Below are 16,272 nucleotides of genomic sequence, written 5' to 3' on the forward strand. Positions count from 1 at the left end.
GTTTGCCTGTAGGGATTTTTTATTCGGCTCTTTTTGTACTAACTTGGAAATTAATTTTGATATATGTGGAAGTTTTCAGCACATTAGTTTTGAGACCATGAATAAAACAAAAGCTATAACTGGTGAGAAGGAGGCTTCAGAGGTCATGGGTTCTGACCCTTTTCAAAGCTTTTGACCTTCATTTACAACCTAAAGGTTTACTTGGCTGACAAATAAGGATAATGCATCATTAATGTTCTTTTGCATCGATTTATTCATTTTGGTGGGTATGTTGCCAAATTTATTTAGGCTGTGCTGATGGATAGGCCATGAATATAAATGAAAGAATCATAGAAGGTGTGAAAAATCAATGCTACGTGTTGTCAATATGGTGCAATAAGCACATTTACTTGAAAAGATCACACCTAATGGATCTCCAAATAAACTAGTAAGCACAGCAATACATTCTTGAATGTTTTGACTATTGCACAGAGATTATGCAAAATGCAAGTTGGGAAAATATAAAAAGAATTTGAGAATCTGGTTATGTAATATCAGGATAAACTGTGCAGTAATACATTTTGAGGGTGAGAGCTTAAAGGAAATTCAAATTTGTTTCAGTTCATGTTCATTGTTAAGCTAATAAATATGCCACTTCATCTGTCCCTTGAATAACGTACTCGTTTATAGGACTAGATATTTTTCAGATTCGTGGTATAGTTATACAAATGTGCGACAATGATATTGTTAATAATTTTGTGTAATATTGACCAATTTGTTGGTTCGTGCCATGGCAGTACATTGTTTTCAAAATCTTCAAAGTAATTATGTGGATCTAGAATTTTATATTATTTTGAAACTTTAGGAGTCAGATTTAATCATCTGGTACACAATCATAGGTTTACATTTATTAAGTGGACGACATGATGTTTTGAAAAGATTAGAAAGAATAAATTTTTAGAAAGGAACTAAAATTCCAGTACAGTGGAAGTCCCACTGTTCTCGGGGATTTATATTCCCACGAATTCTTATAAAGGTCCCAATCCCAAATGTAATTCGAAATAGAAGTGAATTAGGGAGGTCACAGCCATCCCAAAATTTGTATGTCATTCAGGTTTTCTTCTCTCTCTCTCACTGAGAAACTTTCCTGTGCGGCAAGCACTATCCGATCCTTTCACAGTTTCACACGGTTTCTCTGTGATCCAGTTCTCCCTTTTCCTTCCTCCTTATTTATTTCGTAGCTTGTTTTTTCATGAAACAACTGAAATAACTTTCAGAAAACTGAAAGCAAAAGACATGTTTGATCCCTGAATTGATTTGTTTCACTCCACCAGAGATGAGAAAGGGGGATTTTAAGGATTAGTGCTCTCTTTACCACTTATGCTTTCTTGCTCTCCCTCCCTCTGGGCTTAAATCCTGACACTTAACCCACTTACTCCTCCTCTCCCCATGTTTAACTGTGGCCAAATGCAAACCCATCATCCGGCAGCCCTTTTAAAGCTTCTCCCCCTCTAATTAGTGTTGTCTTCTCCCCCGTCTGGTTCTAGGTGGTATTTAGTGAGTCAGGTTGTATGTTTAAAATGTCACTGCAAGTGATAGGAGGATTGAAAGTAAAATTGTTACTACTTTTGGCCCCCTCTCTCGCTCTTTCATGCTCCTCCTGGCACTCCTGTTTGGTGGTGGTACAGTGATTAGTACTGCTGTCTCACAGCTCCAGGGACACGGGTTTGATTCCAGCCTTGGGTGACTGTGGGGAGCTTGCATGTTCTCCCTGTGTCTGCATGGGTTTCCTCTGGGTGCTCCAGTCTCGTCCTACAGTCCAAAGATGTATGGATGAGGATGATTGGCGATGCTAAATTGCTTCTTAGTGTCAGGGAGATTAGCAAGATACATGAGGTGACAAGGATAGGGCCTGGGTGGGATTGTTGTCAGTGCAGACTCAATGGGCCACTGTAGGAATTTAATGTTTGGATGAGAGTGAGAGAAGCTGCCACTTCAACAGGGACCTCATTTGTAGCAGGACCCAAGCAAGATCCGTTTGCAACCAATGCAAAGCTTTGTCTGTCTCTGTCTCTCTCTCTCTCTGTCTGTCTGTCTCTCTCTCTCTCTGTCTGTCTCTCTCTCTGTCTATCTGTCTCTCTCTCTCTGTGCCTGTCTGTCTGTCTCTCTGTGTCTCTCTCTCTCTCTCTCTGTCTCTCTCTCTCTGTCTCTCTCTCTCTCTGCCTGTGTCTGTGTCTCTCTCTCTCTCTGCCTGTGTCTGTGTCTCTCTCTCTCTCTGCCTGTGTGTGTCTCTCTCTCTCTGCCTGTGTGTGTCTCTCTCTCTCTCTGCCTGTGTGTGTCTCTCTCTCTCTCTGCCTGTGTGTGTCTCTCTCTCTCTCTGCCTGTGTGTGTCTCTCTCTCTCTCTGCCTGTGTGTCTCTCTCTCTCTCTGCCTGTGTGTCTCTCTCTCTCTCTGCCTGTGTGTCTCTCTCTCTCTCTGCCTGTGTGTCTCTCTCTCTCTCTGCCTGTGTGTCTCTCTCTCTCTCTGCCTGTGTGTCTCTCTCTCTCTCTGCCTGTGTGTCTCTCTCTCTCTGCCTGTGTGTCTCTCTCTCTCTCTGCCTGTGTGTCTCTCTCTCTCTCTGCCTGTGTGTCTCTCTCTCTCTGCCTGTGTGTGTCTCTCTCTCTGCCTGTGTGTGTCTCTCTCTCTGCCTGTGTGTGTCTCTCTCTCTGCCTGTGTGTGTCTCTCTCTCTGCCTGTGTGTGTCTCTCTCTCTGCCTGTGTGTCTCTCTCTCTCTGCCTGTGTGTCTCTCTCTCTCTGCCTGTGTGTCTCTCTCTCTCTGCCTGTGTGTCTCTCTCTCTCTGCCTGTGTGTCTCTCTCTCTCTGCCTGTGTGTCTCTCTCTCTCTCTCTGCCTGTGTCTCTCTCTCTCTCTCTGCCTGTGTCTCTCTCTCTCTGCCTGTGTGTCTCTCTCTCTCTGCCTGTGTGTGTGTCTCTCTCTCTCTGCCTGTGTCTCTCTCTCTCTCTCTGCCTGTGTCTCTCTCTCTGTGTGTCCCTCTCTCTCTCTCTCTCTCTGCCTGTCTCTCTCTCTCTCTCTCTGCCTGTGTGTGTCTCTCTCTCTCTGCCTGTGTGTCTCTCTCTCTCTGCCTGTGTGTCTCTCTCTCTCTGCCTGTGTGTCTCTCTCTCTCTGCCTGTGTGTCTCTCTCTCTCTCTCTGCCTGTGTCTCTCTCTCTCTCTCTGCCTGTGTCTCTCTCTCTCTGCCTGTGTGTCTCTCTCTCTCTGCCTGTGTGTGTGTCTCTCTCTCTCTGCCTGTGTCTCTCTCTCTCTCTCTGCCTGTGTCTCTCTCTCTGTGTGTCCCTCTCTCTCTCTCTCTCTCTGCCTGTCTCTCTCTCTCTCTCTCTGCCTGTGTGTGTCTCTCTCTCTCTGCCTGTGTGTCTCTCTCTCTCTGCCTGTGTGTGTGTCTCTCTCTCTCTGCCTGTGTGTGTGTCTCTCTCTCTCTGCCTGTGTGTGTGTCTCTCTCTCTCTGCCTGTGTGTGTGTCTCTCTCTCTCTGCCTGTGTGTGTGTCTCTCTCTCTCTGCCTGTGTCTCTCTCTCTCTCTCTGCCTGTGTCTCTCTCTCTCTGCCTGTGTCTCTCTCTCTCTGCCTGTGTGTCTCTCTCTCTCTGCCTGTGTGTGTGTCTCTCTCTCTCTGCCTGTGTCTCTCTCTCTCTCTCTGCCTGTGTGTCTCTCTCTCTCTGCCTGTGTGTGTCTCTCTCTCTCTGCCTGTGTGTCTCTCTCTCTCTGCCTGTGTGTCTCTCTCTCTCTGCCTGTGTGTCTCTCTCTCTCTGCCTGTGTGTCTCTCTCTCTCTGCCTGTGTGTCTCTCTCTCTCTGCCTGTGTGTGTCTCTCTCTCTGCCTGTGTGTGTCTCTCTCTCTGCCTGTGTGTGTGTCTCTCTCTCTCTGCCTGTGTCTCTCTCTCTCTCTCTCTGCCTGTGTCTCTCTCTCTCTCTCTCTGCCTGTGTCTCTCTCTCTCTGCCTGTCTCTCTCTGCCTGTGTGTCTCTCTCTCTCTGCCTGTGTGTCTCTCTCTCTCTGCCTGTGTGTCTCTCTCTCTCTGCCTGTGTGTCTCTCTCTCTCTCTCTGCCTGTGTCTCTCTCTCTCTCTCTGCCTGTGTCTCTCTCTCTCTGCCTGTGTGTCTCTCTCTCTCTGCCTGTGTGTGTGTCTCTCTCTCTCTGCCTGTGTCTCTCTCTCTCTCTCTGCCTGTGTCTCTCTCTCTGTGTGTCCCTCTCTCTCTCTCTCTCTCTGCCTGTCTCTCTCTCTCTCTCTCTGCCTGTGTGTGTCTCTCTCTCTCTGCCTGTGTGTCTCTCTCTCTCTGCCTGTGTGTGTGTCTCTCTCTCTCTGCCTGTGTGTGTGTCTCTCTCTCTCTGCCTGTGTGTGTGTCTCTCTCTCTCTGCCTGTGTGTGTGTCTCTCTCTCTCTGCCTGTGTGTGTGTCTCTCTCTCTCTGCCTGTGTCTCTCTCTCTCTCTCTGCCTGTGTCTCTCTCTCTCTGCCTGTGTCTCTCTCTCTCTGCCTGTGTGTCTCTCTCTCTCTGCCTGTGTGTGTGTCTCTCTCTCTCTGCCTGTGTCTCTCTCTCTCTCTCTGCCTGTGTGTCTCTCTCTCTCTGCCTGTGTGTGTCTCTCTCTCTCTGCCTGTGTGTCTCTCTCTCTCTGCCTGTGTGTCTCTCTCTCTCTGCCTGTGTGTCTCTCTCTCTCTGCCTGTGTGTCTCTCTCTCTCTGCCTGTGTGTCTCTCTCTCTCTGCCTGTGTGTCTCTCTCTCTCTGCCTGTGTGTGTCTCTCTCTCTGCCTGTGTGTGTCTCTCTCTCTGCCTGTGTGTGTGTCTCTCTCTCTCTGCCTGTGTCTCTCTCTCTCTCTCTCTGCCTGTGTCTCTCTCTCTCTCTCTCTGCCTGTGTCTCTCTCTCTCTGCCTGTCTCTCTCTGCCTGTGTGTCTCTCTCTCTCTCTGCCTGTGTGTCTCTCTCTCTCTCTGCCTGTGTGTGTGTCTCTCTCTCTGCCTGTGTGTCTCTCTCTCTCTCTGCCTGTGTGTCTCTCTCTCTCTCTCTGCCTGTGTGTCTCTCTCTCTCTCTCTGCCTGTGTGTGTCTCTCTCTCTCTGCCTGTGTCTCTCTCTCTCTCTCTGCCTGTGTCTCTCTCTCTCTCTCTGCCTGTGTGTCTCTCTCTCTCTCTGCCTGTGTCTCTCTCTCTGCCTGTGTCTCTCTCTCTCTGCCTGTGTCTCTCTCTCTCTGCCTGTGTCTCTCTCTCTCTGCCTGTGTGTCTCTCTCTCTCTGCCTGTGTGTCTCTCTCTCTCTGCCTGTGTGTCTCTCTCTCTGCCTGTGTGTCTCTCTCTCTGCCTGTGTGTCTCTCTCTCTGCCTGTGTGTCTCTCTCTCTGCCTGTGTGTCTCTCTCTCTGCCTGTGTGTCTCTCTCTTTCTCTGCCTGTGTGTCTCTCTCTTTCTCTGCCTGTGTGTCTCTCTCTTTCTCTGCCTGTGTGTCTCTCTCTTTCTCTGCCTGTGTGTCTCTCTCTTTCTCTGCCTGTGTGTCTCTCTCTTTCTCTGCCTGTGTGTCTCTCTCTTTCTCTGCCTGTGTGTCTCTCTCTTTCTCTGCCTGTGTGTCTCTCTCTTTCTCTGCCTGCGTGTCTCTCTCTTTCTCTGCCTGTGTGTCTCTCTCTTTCTCTGCCTGCGTGTCTCTCTCTTTCTCTGCCTGCGTGTCTCTCTCTCTCTCTCTGCCTGTGTCTCTCTCTCTCTCTCTCTCTCTCTCTGTGTCTGTCTCTCCCTCTCGCCCTGTGGGTGTCTGTCTGTGCAGGTGCGGGCGTCTCGGGGTGTGTGCATGGGTGTCTCTGTCTCTCCTTGTCCCACTGTGTCTGTGTGTCTGTGTCTCTCTCTCTCTCTGTCTGTGTGTCTGTGTCTCTCTCTCTCTGTCTGTGTGCCTGTGTCTCTCTGTGTCTGTGTCTCTCTCTCTCTGTGTCTGTGTGTGTCTCTCTCTCTGTGTCTGTGTGTCTCTCTCTCTCTGTGTCTGTGTGTCTCTCTCTCTCTGTGTCTGTGTGTCTCTCTCTCTCTGTGTCTGTGTGTCTCTCTCTCTCTGTCTGTGTGTCTCTCTCTCTCTGTGTCTGTGTGTCTCTCTCTGTGTCTGTGTCTCTCTCTCTCTCTGTGTCTGTGTGTCTCTCTCTCTCTCTCTCTGTCTGTGTCTCTCTCTCTCTGTGTCCCTCTCTCTCTCTCCCACTCTGCGTGTGTGTGTGTGTGTGTGTGTGTGTGTGTGTGTGTGTCTCCCTCTCTCTCTCTCTCTCCCTCCCTCGGCACCCCTGTCCTGCTTACCCTCCCCCCATCTTTTTGGACTTGGATTTGCTGGACTGATGACTCTAGCAACTCCAGAACGCTAGATAGATTTCAGACGCCAGTGCACCTATTTGTCATACATGTCACAGAAGTATTTAATGCTGCTGTAATCATGTGGTAGGCATAGAGATTGATCTCTGGGGCTCATTACACTGGTTGGAGGATGGTGGTTTTGGACATGAACTGAAAGCATTTTATGGTAGAATGTAAGGATGTTGACTGTACAATTTGTTCCTGTGTCTTTTTAAATTGATGGTATGATCCTCTGAGTTAAAGTTTTGCATCATCTGAAATAGATGGCCAAGATCACAAAAACAATTCATGTCCTAATGAAAAGAACAGACTTCGTTGACTTCAAAAGTTGAGAGAGCTGGGATACAAATTCAAATAGACTCTTGGAGGATGTAGATATCGGATGGAGTGTGATGTTGATTAATTTTAGGGGTGGGATGGGGTTGGTTGTGATATTTTCATTCTACAATCTTAATTAATTTTGTTGTGTAGATGGAGTGGGATGCGTGTCAAAGATCAAAAAGCTAAGGTCAAAAAAACATGTTTTTAATCACACCAAGATTAAGTCTCAGCTTGAAACCTTCAAATGTACAATTGTGATCTAGAATAGAACAAAAAAACTTACATTGTTGTGTAGTATGGCAATAGTTTCTTATCATGACTTTCCCATTGGAATTAATTCTTAAGTGTTCATTGTATCATAATTTTTATCAGCTAATGGTTGTTTATTTCGTAAGATTCACACATTCTGAAGCAATTGTGGTTAATTGTGAGCTTGGTTAAATTATTTTAATTCTGCAGTATTTCCTTGTTCTGGAGTGCATTGCACTCAATTGAGGTTGTCACACTGTGCAATTACAAATGGGAAACTCACCATGGTTGTTGATTTTGAAATTGTGATGTGGTGAGGGCAAACATGTTTTTTTTCCCCTTTGCTTTGATTTGATTTGCTTGATTGCTGTTGCATGTATTAGCATACAGTGAAAAGTATTATTTCTTTGTGCTATACAAAGCATACCATTCATAGAGAAGGAAACAAAGTGCAGAATGTTCTGTTTAAATTCTATTGGGATTCAAAATCCTCCAACATTTTATGGATGCCTTTTCAAATAACATGTTAAAAAAAATGCAATAAAACCAAAGTTGTTTTGCTACTGTGGTCTTTCAACATGCAGAAAAATTGTACAAGTGGCTAATGGTAATTGTGTTTTACTCGGTGCATTTATTAAGATGGCTTTGATTGGAAAAGTATTTCCATTACATGTTACAAAATTGCAATTTTTTTATTTATTAGTAGTCACGCAAGGGTGTTTATTATTGCACATTTTTATTGTATTGACAATCGTTTGAAAAGTCTTTCATCCACAGATGCCAATCAATAATACAGGTTTATTTGTAGCATAGTTGATTAATTTAATTGTCATTTTTTTTTCCAGTGTATTTGACGGCCATTATGATGACAGTAGTATTAACATGTTTCTTATTCAAGTAACTTATTTGCAGTGAAAAACATATATTAATTCCGATATTATGTTGCAAACAAAACCAAAAGCTGAGACTTATTTTTGAAAGGAAGGATAAACTTGCATGTTAAATATAAAAGCAGTGTGTAATTTAGATTCTGCCGTTTACAGAGCTTTTTTCTATCTGTTTTGTTGCATTATGGCATTGGGTGCCACTCTTGGGTCATAATTTGTGGAGCAGTATGATTCAATTATTCAACAAATACAGTATGTGAAAAGAAAAGTGTGCAAATACGATGGAGGGAAGATGTACATTTATGTCTGCAGTATTCTTCAGATCCTTTGCGTGCTATCATATCTACAATAATGTATTGTTTCCAACATTAGTGTTTTTTTTCAAGTATGTTAAGCTTACTGGAGTAACTTTGATTCTTTAAACCATCATCGTGTCACTCAAGGCCACTTTATCAATGCTCTTTTGGCCCCGTACTAATTCAGTCTGACACATATTCCAATAACATTACCTCAATTCCAGTTTCAAAGCTGAATTTATTGCTGCACTTTTTGAAGTGCATCATTTAAAAATGGTTTCAACCCAAAACATCTAATAAATAAATAATGTGTATGGCTACTCAGTAGTAGATTTTCCAGACTAGAAATCATTCCATCGGATACTGAACAGTCCACTATCGGAGCAGCCTGTCAGATAAATCTTATAGTAGCTGAATTCATGTCCTGTAAATCACATGTTATTGTCTGAGCCTTCTACCAGGTCATCTATTCTTTTCTCATTTATCAGAAGCAGATGTACCACATTACAAAACCAGTCTTATAAAGTGCTGGGTTTCAACCAGTCTTAGGTGTCTTAGATGACAGCTTTTTTTCATACAGGGAAAGGTTGAAAAAAATTTGTTGGAAGATCAAACAAAAAAAATGCTGCCTTTTTCAAACTGGTGAGTACGTATTTACATTCACCAGATTGCTACTCAGAGAACAATATTTTTCTCTATTCATGCAAGACAAACAGATATTAAAATCCTGCAGAATCTTAGTATAGTTACAGGAGTGGTTAGTTATTTAATTGTGACTTTTGCAATTAGTATTAATATGTTCATCTCAATTTCAAGTATCAAGGCATTCCTTGACCAGTTATAGCTCCTAAAGCAATGCAGAGTGCGTTCTTGAATGTTCGTTGCCCATCTAGGCCTTGAAGACTCAGAATTGGTTTGCAAGGCTTTTGTTATGTGGTCTTTATCATTTTCAGATCATGCAAAAAAAAAGAAAGCGCAACCGCAAGCGAATAAGTGCAAGTTCAGCATTTTCAGTTGGTTATAAGCTCATCTAATTGAGGTAATGTTGCAGCACTTCATCAATGAACAGTATAACCGTGATAAGTAAAGTTACTTCACAACATTAATTGAAACAAGGACCCCAGTTTGATGATATCAAATTAGATGCAACTATAGTGTCAATGGGAACAAAATGTTGTAACGGAACATTGATAGGTTAAGTGAATACGTAAACTTTTGGCAGATGGAGTTCAACGTGGAGAAATTCAGAGACCAAAGAATGGAACCAAAGGAAAACAGATCAGTGTGTCTTCTAAATGGCGAAAAGTTATGAACCGTGGAGGAGCAACAATAGATATGGGTTCCAAGTACAAAAATAGCTAAAAGCTACTCGGCATGTATGAAAAGCAATTAAAAAAGGCCAGTGTAAGTTTGTCTTTATCTCATGGGGTGTGAAATACAAGAGGGTACAAGTCATATTATTGTAGTTATGTACAGCTCTTGTTAGACCCAAGTTAGAGTATTGCATTCATTGTTGAGCATCTCAACTCAAGAAGGCAATATTTGCTTTGAAGGGAAATTATGCAGATTCACATAAATGATACCTGGGATAAAAGGGTTAAATTATTCAGGCAGATTATACAGTATTGATAAGGCTTTTGCTCCCTTGAGTAGAGGAGATTTAAATGTTATATAGTTGAGGTGTTTAATGTGAGTTGTTAAGGCAGAAAGAGAAAATTATTTCCTCTGATGGGAGAATCCTCATAATAGAATCTCATCAGTATCAATTTTCAACATTTGTTTCCAGGAATGCTAACATTAATTTGGTGCTACCAGTAAACTTGGACTTTCAAAAAAAAAAGTAAAATTGTCAAGCAACTTCTGTTTTGCTGCTTGTACTGCAACTGCTAAATGATTGAAAATAAAAGTTAATTTATTAGTCACAAGTGAGACTTACATTAAAAGCAGTGAAGTTTTATATCCCCTTATAGTGAGGGGGATAGAATATAAAAGCAGGGAGGTCTTGCTGCAACTGTACAGGGTAGGGGTGAGGCCGCAGCTGGAGTACTGTGTGCAGTTTTGGTCGCCGCACTTGCGCAAGGATATTTTGGCCTTGGAGGGAGTGCAGAGGAGGTTCACTAGGCTGATACTGGAGATGAGGGGGTTGGACTATGAAGAGAGACTAAATAGACTGGGTCTGTACTCATTGGAGTTTAGAAGGATGAGGGGGGATCTTATAGAGACGTATAAGATAATGAAAGAGATGGATAGGGTGGAGGTAGAGAGATTTTTCCTCCTTAGAAAGGATAGCAGGACTAGAGGGCACAGCCTCAAGATAAGGGGCGGGGGTGGTGGGGGGCAATTTAGATTGGAGATGAGGAGGAACTTCTTCACTCAAAGGGTGGTGAATCTCTGGAATTCTCTGCCCGTTGAAGTGGTGGAGGCTACCTCGCTAAATATATTTAAGTCAAGGGTAGATAGGTTTTTGACAGACAAGGGAATTAAGGGTTATGGGGAGAAAGTGGGAAAGTGGAACTGATCCACTTCAAATCAGCCATGATCTTATTGAATGGCGGAGCAGGCTCCAAGGGCTAGATGGCCTACTCCTGCTCGTATTTCTTATGTTCTTAAGTTCCTGTGAAATTCCCCTAGTCGCCACAGTTCGGCGCCTGTTCAGGTCAATGCAGCTAATCACTGTGGGAGGAAAGCGGAGCACCCGGAGGAAACCAGTGCAGAGACGGGGAGAACGTGCAAACTCCACAGAGACAGCGTCCCAAGCCAGGAATCAAATCCGGGTCCCTAGCACTGTGAAGCAGTAGTGCTAACCACTGTGCTACCGTGCAATTAGCCCAATCAAGTAAAGAAGTGTATTGACTTCTTCTGTCTCACATTTTTTTATTTAGACTTGTAGCAATTCTGTATCTTAAGAATCTTTTCCTCCAAAGACTAATTCTGGGATCAGTTTGGATCATGGGTGATCCCAGTGGAGTTGGATGTGTGGAATTGTGATCCATTTTGAAAATTTTTAGAAGCTTGGGTATAGCTTTAAGGGACTACAGGCTTGCAAAATGTTGTCAGTGTTCACTGCCAAACAATAGATCTTCCTGCACTTGCCGGTTTTTGGCAGTTTTTCCAGAATGACAGCTACTGAACGTGACTGATTCAGATTTGATTTGTTATTGTCACATGTATTAACATACAGTAAAAAGTATTATTTCTTGCACACTATACAGATAAAACATACCGTCATAGAGAAGGAAATGAGAGAGTGCAGAATGTAGTGTTACAGTCATAGCTAGGGTGTAGAAAAAGATCAACTTAATGTAAGGTAAGTGCATTTAAAAGTCTGACAGCAACAGAGAAGAAGCTCTTCTTGAGTCAGTTGGTATGTGACCTCAGAATTTTGTATCTTTTTCCCAATGGAAGAAGGTGGAAGAGAGGATGTCCAGGGTGTGTGGGGTCTTTAATTATGCTGGCTGCTTTGCAGAGGCAGCGGGAAGTGTAGACAGAGTCAATGGATGGGAGGCTGGTTTGCATGATGGATTGGGCTACATTCATGACCTTTTGTAGTTCCTTGTGTTGTGGGGCAGAGTGGGAGCCATTCCAAGCTGTGATACAACCAGAAAGAATGTTTTATATGGTGAATCTGTAAAAGTTGGTGAGGATCATAGCTGACATAACAAATTTTCCTTAGTTTTCTGAGAAAGTAGAGGCGTTGGTGGGCTTTCTTAACTATAGTGTCGGCATGGGGTGACCAGGACAGGTTGTTGGTCATCTGGACACCTAAAAACTTGAAGCTCTCGACCCTTTCTACTTTGTGCCCATTGATGTAGGTGGGCATGTTCTCATTGCGCTTCCTGAAGCCGAAGACAATTTCCTTCGTTTTGTTGACATTGAGGGAGAGGTTTACTCTGTCTCGTCATTGTTTGAGATCCGACTCACTATGGTGGTGTCGTCAGCAAACTTGAAAATCAAATTGTAGGGGAATTTAGCCGTACAGTCATAGGTGTACAAGGAATATAGGGGACTGAGAACACAGCTTTGTGGGACACCGGTGTTCAGGATTATCGTGGAGGAGGTGTTGTTGCCTATCCTTACTGATTGTGCTTTGTGAGTTAGGAAGTTCAGGATCCAGTCGTAGAGGGAGGTGATGAGGCCCAGGCCACAGAGTTTGGAGATGAGTTTCATGGAGGTTAAGCTGTAGTCAATAAAGAGGAATCTGACATAGGTGTCCTTGTTATCTAGGTGCTCCAGGGTTGAGTGCAGGGCCAGGGAAATGGCATCTACTGTGGACCTGTTACAGAGCAGGCAAACTGTAGTGGATCCAGATAGTCTGGGATACTGGAATTGATTTGTGCCATGGCTAACCTTTCAAAGCACTTCATAATGATGGATGTCAGAGCCACCGGCCGATAGTCAATAAGGCACGTTGCTTGGTTTTTCTTAGGTACCAGAGTGATGGTCGTCTTCTTGAAGCGATTAGGGACCTCAGATTGTTATAAAGAGAGGTTGAAGATGTCTGTGACTACCTCCGCCAGCTGATCCACACAGGATCTAAGTGCATATCCGGATATCCCATTTGGAGCAGTTGCTTTCCGTGGGTTGACCTTCAAGAAAGCTGCTCTGACATCTGCAATGGTGACCCCGGATATAGGTTGCTCCAGGGTAGAGAGCATGCTCTTGCTAACCTCTTGCTCAAAACGGGTGTAGAATGCATTGAGCTCATCAGAGAGAGGTGCGTTGGAGCCGACAATTTTACATGCCTTCCTCTTGTAGTTTGTCTTGCAGACCTTGCCATAGTCAGTGAGGGTTGGTATGGCTAGCCTGGGACCCTGGCTTGGTCTGGCACTGTCTTTTGGCATGTTTGATGGATCTCCTTTGATTGCATCTGGCTTTATTGTATCAGTCAGCGTCGCCTGACTTGAATGCCTCAGACCTGGACTTCAGCATGCAGTGGATATCCCTGTTCATCCATGGTTTCTGGTTGGGGAATACACAGATTTGCTTTACTGATGAAGTCAGTTACTGTAGTGGTGTACTTGTTCAGGCTGGTCGCCACAGTATTTTTAAACACTGACCAGTCCACTAACTCCAAGCAGCTCCGTAGGAGATCATCTGATTCCTCAGATCAACACAGCACGACTCTGATGGATTCTCCCCTTCAGCTTTTGCTTGTAAGCTGGGAGCAGGAGCACAGTCTTGAGGTCTGATTTGCCAAAGTGTGGGCGGGCGATAGAGTGGTAGGCATGTTTGATATTTGTGTAGCAGTGGTCTAGGATGTTTGGACCTCTGGTGGAACAGGACACATGTTGGTAGTAACTTGGTAGTACGCTCTTGAGCTTGGTTTGATTGATGACCTTGAAATTAACAGAAAATGAAGTATTCTTCATTTGACTGCAATTACACTTCACATTCTTTGCTTGAATATCTTTAAAAAATGATTGCATTCACCTCAGAGACTCAAATTCTAATGGGCAATGAACATTTAAGGTTCCCACTTTACCCTACATTTGGAACTAACTGGTCAGGGAACTTTTTGTCTTGGATTAACGCTAACATTCAATTTACTTTTTTTTAATGCCTTTTTAGTGTTATCAATACTTGGACCCTGGAATCTCTCCACTCCTCTGTAATTCCTTGCTTCTCACCATTTAGAATATGCTCTGACTTACCTTTCTTGGATCTGGAGTGGATGACCTAATTCTTCTGTGCATTGAAACACGTGCTTTTGCAGATTGTTACTGCCACTGGTACTCTTTACTGTGCCTTTTAACTTGGTATTGTGTATAAACCTGGATCTATAGCTCTCTATTCCTTAATCCAAGTCATTCTTTAACCTAGTGAAAAGCTGGGACTTCAATACTTAACCTCATCACATCCTGTCAGTTTTAGTACATACTCATTATTCCCATTTTCTGTGTCCTATCTCCTAACCAATTCCCGACCAAAATTACTAAAAACTTTTCTTCAATTTCATGCTTTAAGTTTCTTATGTGCAATCTTATCTGGAAATCTGTTTATATAAAACCTTTTTGAACACATTAGTTACCTCAAAAAATTCAACTCCGTTCTTTAGATAAGACTTAACCCTTCACTGATCTTTCTGATTAATCCATACTTGTGCAATTGCTCAGTCACACTGCCCTTAAAAGCAGTTCGGGTAATTTCCCCAAAATGGATATTGGGTTATTATTATTATTATAGTTTTCCAGTGATTTCTTTGCATACTCATTCTCATGCCCTGAGATGAAAATGCTTCAAATCCTGGATATCTATTTATATTCAGTCCAATAGATCCCAAAATGTTACTGATCTAGCCCAATTTTAATGCCTCAGCTTTTGTGACTCCAGAGAGTGAAGAGCAAGATGTTCTTTGGTGGGGGTGGGGGGGAATTATAATAGCTGAGTTTGCCTTGAAGAAAGCAAAGATCCCCCCTTTTTAACAGGTTGTGGTTGTAGCAGTAATTGTGCATCAAAAGAAAGAAAATTAACCCAAATGTTTAAAGGGGCCTCACAGTTCTTAAAACTTAGTCTGAGTTCCATGGCCACCATTGTTCCTTCAGAGCTTGCAACCTGACACATTTTGGGAACGCCTATTTTCTATTTTAGTAAAAATCTCTACTTTTTCCATTATCATTTGTTTAGTTATATTTTGTTATTTGGCTTTTAATTTGAATACCTTGCATACATACCAGTTTAATGACACAAGCAAGGACAGTAATTGACTCTTAAATTCATTCAACTATTTTGTCCTTTATTTAATACTTTGGGTACTAAGTCAAACTTAAACAGTTGTGACTCATTAACTCTTTTACTGAACTTTAATGCTTAACTGAACATCAACTCTCAACTGTACTTTAACTCTTAACTGCACATTAACTGAATATTAACTTTAATTATTTAACTGAAAATAGACACTACCGAGTTTAGGAAAAAGCTTGGCCAAAAAATATCCCTGATGTACAATCTATCTTCTCTGAAGCATCCTTCAGGATACGTGTCTTATGATGGTTAGTCTCTGTAAAGTTGTCGCTGGCAAACAAAGGACTGCAGTGACTTTCATCCATAAATCTTCCACATGCTTCCAGAAAATTCCCTGTCATCCGGCCAACTGTGTAACCAGAAACAAATCGCACAGTTTGAACATAGAAAGTAGTTACTTGCAAATGTTGCCATTATGCTTACTTCACTTGACATGTACCACACAGAAAAGCAATAAAAGTCGATGCCACAATGTTTGAGTCAATGTAAAACAACTTTCCTTATTTGCTTAACAAAGGAAGCTTCAGATCACAGTCTCCAGACCAGAGTAACTTTACAACCTGCATCTCGTTTTAATTATATTGACCAAAAATCCCAGCCAGAATAGCCTTTTTAAAGCTATTGTTGCCATTATTGTTGTAGTCATTCTTTCTCTATCTACATTTTAAATCAAGAAAGCTCTGTCCATTGATGTATTTTTTTTGTTCTTGCATCTCTGATATGTTATCCTTCTTCAACATGTGGACTGTAGGATAGTGTATTTGAATAAATTGATCTCAGCCAAAAGTGCTGCAGGGATGCTGCAATTAGAATCTGTGCCTATGAGTTTAGCAATGTAAAATTGGCTGGTGCCCTCACTCCTTATCTGCTTCTGGAGATCCCTGCCAATAGTCATTTGATTTAATTTATTATTGTCACATATATTAATATATAATGAAAAGTATTGTTTCTTGCACGTTTGCAGGCAAACGTGGCTGGTAGATGTGCCGTTTCTTGATTTTCAGAAGGTGTTTGAAAAGGTGCCGCACAAGAGGTTATTACAGAATGTTAGGGGGCATGGAGTTGGGGGTAGGGTGTTAGCGTGGATAGGAGATTGGCTGTCAAATAGGAGGCAGAGAGTGGGGGTCAATGGGTGCTATTCGGATTGGCGGTTGGTGACTAGTGGAGTGCCCCAGGGATCGGTGCTGGGGCCTCAGCTATATTTACCATTTATATAGATGATCTGGAGGAGGGAACTGAGTGTATGGTAATGAAATTTGCTGATGACACCAAGACTGGTGGAACGGCAAATTGTGCGGAGGGTATGGAAAGTCTGCAGAAGGATCTAGATAGGCTGGGTGAATGGACCAGGAACTGGCAAATGGAATTTAATGTTGGCAAGTGTGAAGTTGTCCACTTTGGTAGGAATAATGGTAGGAAGGACTATTACTTACATGGTGAAAAACTGCAGCATGC

The 16,272-nt window shown here is 43.0% G+C and overlaps 1 protein-coding gene across 1 annotated transcript in view; it reads left to right on the forward strand.

The window, feature by feature from the left end:
- Positions 1-16,272, forward strand: part of lrba (LPS-responsive vesicle trafficking, beach and anchor containing) — an 888,619-nt gene that overhangs the window by 262,955 nt on the left and 609,392 nt on the right. The gene's annotated exons all lie outside the window — the stretch shown is intronic.

This window comes from Carcharhinus amblyrhynchos, chromosome 1 (genome assembly GCF_965287045.1).
Source record: "Carcharhinus amblyrhynchos chromosome 1, sCarAmb.v2.hapA, whole genome shotgun sequence".
NCBI classification, from domain to species: Eukaryota; Metazoa; Chordata; class Chondrichthyes; order Carcharhiniformes; family Carcharhinidae; genus Carcharhinus; species Carcharhinus amblyrhynchos.